The 5,846-nt window shown below is 35.9% G+C and overlaps 1 long non-coding RNA gene across 1 annotated transcript; it reads left to right on the top strand.

Moving 5' to 3' along the window:
* The first annotated feature begins 1,477 nt into the window (after positions 1-1,477).
* On the top strand, positions 1,478-4,934 carry LOC147386508 (uncharacterized). Its single transcript, XR_015171690.1, has 4 exons — positions 1,478-1,741; positions 2,335-3,334; positions 4,119-4,208; positions 4,446-4,934. It is a non-coding gene; the product is annotated as an uncharacterized LOC147386508 (long non-coding RNA).
* The last annotated feature ends 912 nt before the right edge of the window (positions 4,935-5,846 follow it).

Genomic DNA, 5,846 nt, shown 5'->3' with positions numbered 1-5,846 from the left:
GGTTAATTATCCTTAACCAAATTTGAATACACTTGAGTTTGTAATAGAATTGGACTTGGATAAATTAAGGCCTGAACAAAATTTATGCCTGGTCATGGATCACCCTTGGACCAAGTAAAAAAATTGCTCCTGGCCAAGGTTGAGGTACGACCAGGCTTAAATTTAAGTTTGGCCAAAGGTGAGGTACGACCAGACTTAAATTTAAGTTTGGCCAAGGGTTAGGTACAGCCATGCTTAAATCAATAATGTTTTTTTAAATGGCCTTCACGCATTGTAGTTGCTTGAAAATAGGATTTTGAACCCTCTTAAAAATTTCTTTGAGTGAAGCCCCATTTTCGAAAAGTTTTTGGTGCTCTCAAGCTCGGCATAGGCACAAATAGGATGTTTAAAGTTACATTTTTTTGTGAGAGTTGCATATAACAAATCACAAATACGTAGACTCAAATTTGTCTGGCCAAGCTCGAACCTGCTTGATTGTTCGCATCTCACTTTAAGGAACTCAAATTGAATATATTAAAATGAAATGTCGACCCTCACAAGCTTTATGTCTGATAAGTATTGGACCTAAAATTTTAAATTTTTTGGCTCAATATATGGCTCTCGAAACTTTGAAAAAAAAATAAGTTACATGGCAGGATGTTGGGCCCTTGAAACTAGTTGATAAAAAAATAATTTGAAAATAAGAATTTCAATCTGTGTTTACTTCGATAAAAGTTGACTTTGAATTTATAGTTGATGAAATTTTCAAGATTGCGTTTAACTTAGGTATTTTTCGATGATTATATGTCAACAAATGGATAATAAAGTGGAGAGAATTTTACTTGAATCTTGCTCTTGAAGGGGTGGCTTGGGTTTGAATGCATGCCTTTTAGGGGACCTCAAGCTCTTATCACTACGCAGCTCCTTTGGGGGGCTTGGGTTTGAACGCACATCCATTGGGGACCACCAACTCTTATGACTACGCCATACCTTTGGTAAGCATGGGTTTGAACGCATATCCCTTGAGGATTTCAAGCTCTTACCACTACATCCCACCTTTGGTAAACTTGGGTTTGAACACACATCCCTTGGGGACCTCAAGCTCTTACAACTATACCATACCTTTGGTGAGCTTGGGTTTGAACACATGTCTCTTGGGGATTTCAAGTTCTTATCACTATGCCACACCTTTAGTAAGCAAGATAATGCTCAATTCTTTAGAACTTCATCTCTTTTGATTATGTTGTTATTTTGTCATCTCTATATTTCGAAATAGTTTTTCGTTATATTTTTTATTTTTCCTGAGTTGTGTGTCCTTGTATTAAACAAAAAAAACCTTTTATTTTTCTTTATGCTTGAGTTTTTGCTTCTTATAACCTTTTTTTGACTTTTCATTTTTTTTAGAATTTTTTTTCTTTTTATGATTATTTTATTTTATTATTATTATTATTATTATTGGTCGTGGGTCATCCCATACCAAAAGTTTTCCAAATTTAAAAATTGAATTTCACTTCTATTTTGTTCATTTTCTCCACAACCAAACCTCATTTGCTCATTGGCTTGTTTGGACTTCGACCAACAGATTTTTGGATTTTTGCTTCCAAACTTGACCTACAGTGTGAATTCGACTTGTGGTGAATCGCATCGATCCAATTTTTTTTGCTACATCCGATTCACGACAATTTTAAGATTCGCAATCAATCATGATCAAGTTGATCCGATCCTTCATCTTTGAACCTCAAATTCCCTTATAATGTACATGGTAATCTCTAAATTTCTTCAATTTGTCATGTAAGTCCTTAAATTCATGAGATTGGAGATTTGATTGAATCGATTGGTATAGAGATTAGGTTCTTTCAGGTTGGATTATAAGTAAGTTGGATTATGGATTGGGTTGAATTTTATTGAAATTGAGTTGAATTTAGGGAGTTTATGGGTGTATGGAGTATATTAGAGATGGGTAAATGAATTAGGATGGGTTGGAAAATGATTTAATGGCTTGAGAGAGGCTATTTCATTTTGTTACTCCACCTATTCGATGAAATGGCTCAATGAAATTGATTGAAGAAATGATGAGGTTTGAGGATATGTAAGGTATTGGATAGGCTTAGGTAGGGGTTTGGATGGTTTAGGAGGGCTTTTTACTAACTTCGAACGATTAATTCATGTCGAGCACGCTACGTGTTTTGCAAAATGCTTCAATGAGGTGAACATGGGTTTGAGGCAAATGGCTTGGGGTTTTAATTTGCTAAGACATGGCATTTTTTATGTTTTGATATTTTTTCAATTTTTGTGATTTTTGGGAATGACTCTCGGTTGGCTTTTGACATTTATCATGCTTTTTTTTCTTCTCAGATGGACCAATTTAATATTTTCAAAGCTTTGAGGAAAGAGTCTTCTGCTAAGAGTAAAAACAAGAAGATTACTCCTCCTAAGGATAGTTCTTCAAGCAGTTTAGATGAGGTAAGGCCTCAAGTACCCTCAGATAGTGAAGAGGAGTACAAAGCAATGCACGATCCTCCTCTAATAGTAGTAAAGCCTAAGGTGGTGGTGGTTGAGATTGATGATGTTATGGGGTTGAGGGTGATCATTCTCCTTGAGATTGCTGCTCAAATACATAATACTCCTCTACTATTTGATCTCCGTCGTCATATATCTACTTGCACGAGGGTTGGCATTATAGTACCTCTACTTGGTGGACAATTAGGGGTAGTTGGTATACTTTCTACATCATTTATGCTACTTCTTTTGATGTACTTAAGGCACAAATGGGGTTGATGGGTTACAATACTTTCTTTGAGATTCCCCACTACCTGGTTGATTGAACTCTAATCATTGAACTTATAGAGAAGTGGTTTCCTCAAATTCACACTTTCCATTTTCCTGATGTAGAGCTTGGAATTTGACCATCTAATTTTGCAGGTGATACCGAAATTACACTAGGAGGACTACCTATACCTCTCATGAGGATTGACGATGAGGAAATATTAAGACTTCTCGATCTTTAAGCTATTCCCACTTGTGAGTAGCTGAAGGAAAGAAGATTGAGCATTACCTAGCTGAAAGATATGTATTTTAAGAATGCCATTTACTTGCGAATTCAATCCGATCACCCTCATCTTATCGTCATGTTTATATGATTATCATGTTGGATGCTTGCTTCTTCTCTAAGGACCGGGTTTCAATCGGTGTCATTTTCCTTTTGACTTTATGAGACATAGATCATATTAATGAATATGATTGGGAAAACATGATATTTGGGACCATCATGGGTGAAATGGATCGAGTGGTTTCAAGTGTTGTAGGATGACCTAGTAATGGGATATCCCATCGTTTCTTCTCATCTTTTATTGAGGTACTTCCTGATTTTTCTTTGATTTTGTATTTTCTTTTCTTGTGCATCACATTCATTTCCTCTCTTACAATTATTATCGTATCGCTACTTTCATTTCTATTGTCCCCGTGTGCTCTCCAAGGGAGCTGACTACCCCCATGGGTCTAAAATTGACTATCCATCCCAAAAAATGCAAAAGAATAGGGATTTGTCTACTAGGGCTCACTTAGATCGATGCTTCCACTGAAATGTGAGTATTGTCTTATTTTTTTGTCCTTCGTCACTCTTATTCATTTTTTTTGTTTGCCTTAGAAACTTATTTCTTCTTTTCCGATATCAATCCTCAAGTTCTCAAGTTATCACATTCTGTCTCTGCTCATCCAAACTTTGATGTAGCTCACTTTCTCGACTTTCAGAGGATGGTCTTCCCATGTTAAATTAGCAAGCTTTCCTATGTACTCTACCTTGGAGTAAAACTCTCATTTTAATGCCATGGTGAAGCTCGTATTTCTCATAAACATCCACCTATCTTGAGTTTCAGATCCATCGAGGGTGGTATGCTTGCTAGTTTGAAGAGTATTTTTGGGGAGTGATTGATTTTTCCTAGGAATTACGATGAATGGTTCTAAGAGGTATACATTGGGTGTTTATTTCCTCCAGTTGAGGTAGTCGAGGGGGTCCAGGAATTCAGAGGCGTTTATGTTTGCCAACATGAGGCCTATGTATCTTTCCTTACCATTTTTTTTTTCTAGTTGTCAATATTATTTTCTCACTTCTCATTTTTTTTTGTTCTATTTGCACATAGAGTGTTGAGTTGGCTAGATATCGAGAGGAGAGGAGGAATTTTGAGATGACTAGACAGGCTACTTACATTGAACAACTCCAGCATGAGCTGGTACGTACTTGTAATATTTTCCCTCATTTCAAAAACTCTAATTTCATCATCCTACTATCTTTTATAAGCTCATCAGCACGTACAAGAAGGTGTCGATTCTTCCTATTAGAGGCCACCTGAGTCATTATGGTTTAGTAGAAAAAAAAATATTTTAGTTAGTAATTATTTATTCAACCGAATATAACAAAATGACTATGCTTATTAACATGTATATTTTTTTTGTTTTGGTCTCATCAGGGAGCTTCTGGGAGCAATGTTCCTTACACTATGGCTAGTGCTTACTAGACACCTTATTACCCAATGCTACCCACTGAGCCACATCAGACAAGTGATTTTGGTCCTCATGGGTACTATCAGGCTGCAAACAACGCTATTTGGGAAATAGTGAAAACCAGCCACGTCAGGTTCATAGACTATTAGTTTGAGAGACCTTTTGAGTCTTAAACCAACTACTTCTCTAAGGAGAGTTAGTCTAAGTATCCACTAAAGTCAGATTTAGAGGCTAGGCAGAAGATTGAGGAAGATCATGAGCCAGAGCCTGAGGTAGCATTGGATATAACTCAATTAGAACAATTATGTCCTAAAAAGTTTTGTCGTGGTACCTAAAGCTTCTTCTAGCTAGCATAAGTGTTTTTATATTAGTCATCTTGTAATAAAACTATTGTGTACCTCATAAACTTGTGTGTGCTTGTAAAACATTTATTCATTTTTACTTGAATTCGTCAATTTTCACCTGTCTTGCCTTTTACATGTATGCATCAATGAATGTCTATTTTTTGCAAAATTGACAGGTTAGGTCTAAAATGCAAAGGAGGGAATTCCCTGAGATTTTATAAGAAAATTCATTTAAAAATAGTAAAAACTTTTGAATGAAATTTTATTCTAGTCGTAGGTCACCCTTGGCTAATTCAAACTTTTGTTCTGGCCGTGGGTTATCCTTTTCTAGGCCAAAAAAAATTTCTGGTCATGAGTCACCCTTGGCTAGTTCAAAATTTTGTTCTGGCTATGGGTTACCCTTGGCTAGGCCAAAATTTTGTGTTGGTATTAGTTTACTTAAAAACTGGGTAAATTTTTCCCTGGCCGTGGGTCACCTTTTTCTAGGCAAAATATTCCCGAGTCCATAGGTAAGGTACATACTAGAATTTTTTATGGTTTTAAAACTCGAAAATTGATCTTTTATTCATAAAGTTCACAATTTTGCTAAAAAACTTGCGATTCTCTTGCCTTAGATAAAAAATGGAGCCTACAAACTATTCAAGAACAAGTGATAATAAAATCAGAGAAGGATCTAATGCCTCGGGTCCTACTTTTCTCAACCTGAATCAATATTCTATCAAGGAAAATCGTACAACTCGATGGATTCAATCTATGTTTACGGATTAAAAAATGAGATGAATTGGTGAAAACAAGCTAGGGTTTGTTCTATCTTTGTATGAGGTAGGGATGAAGTGGGATTTGATTAAAGTTATGATCGAGGGTTGGATTCCAGATTCTAATACGTTTTGATTCAGAGAGTATGAGCTTACACTAACTATTGAGGAATTCGAGAGGATCCTCGGGTTATACTTATCTAATAAGGTAGTCTTTCATTTTTACTCCCTAACTATAAAAATGAAAAGTTCAATTTCATAGAATTCA

Source organism: Akebia trifoliata, chromosome 14 (genome assembly GCF_017979445.1).
Source record: "Akebia trifoliata isolate Shusen 1 chromosome 14, ASM1797944v1, whole genome shotgun sequence".
NCBI classification, from domain to species: Eukaryota; Viridiplantae; Streptophyta; class Magnoliopsida; order Ranunculales; family Lardizabalaceae; genus Akebia; species Akebia trifoliata.
Note: the sequence above shows the minus strand (reverse complement) of the source record. Positions and strands in the feature narration are given on the sequence as shown.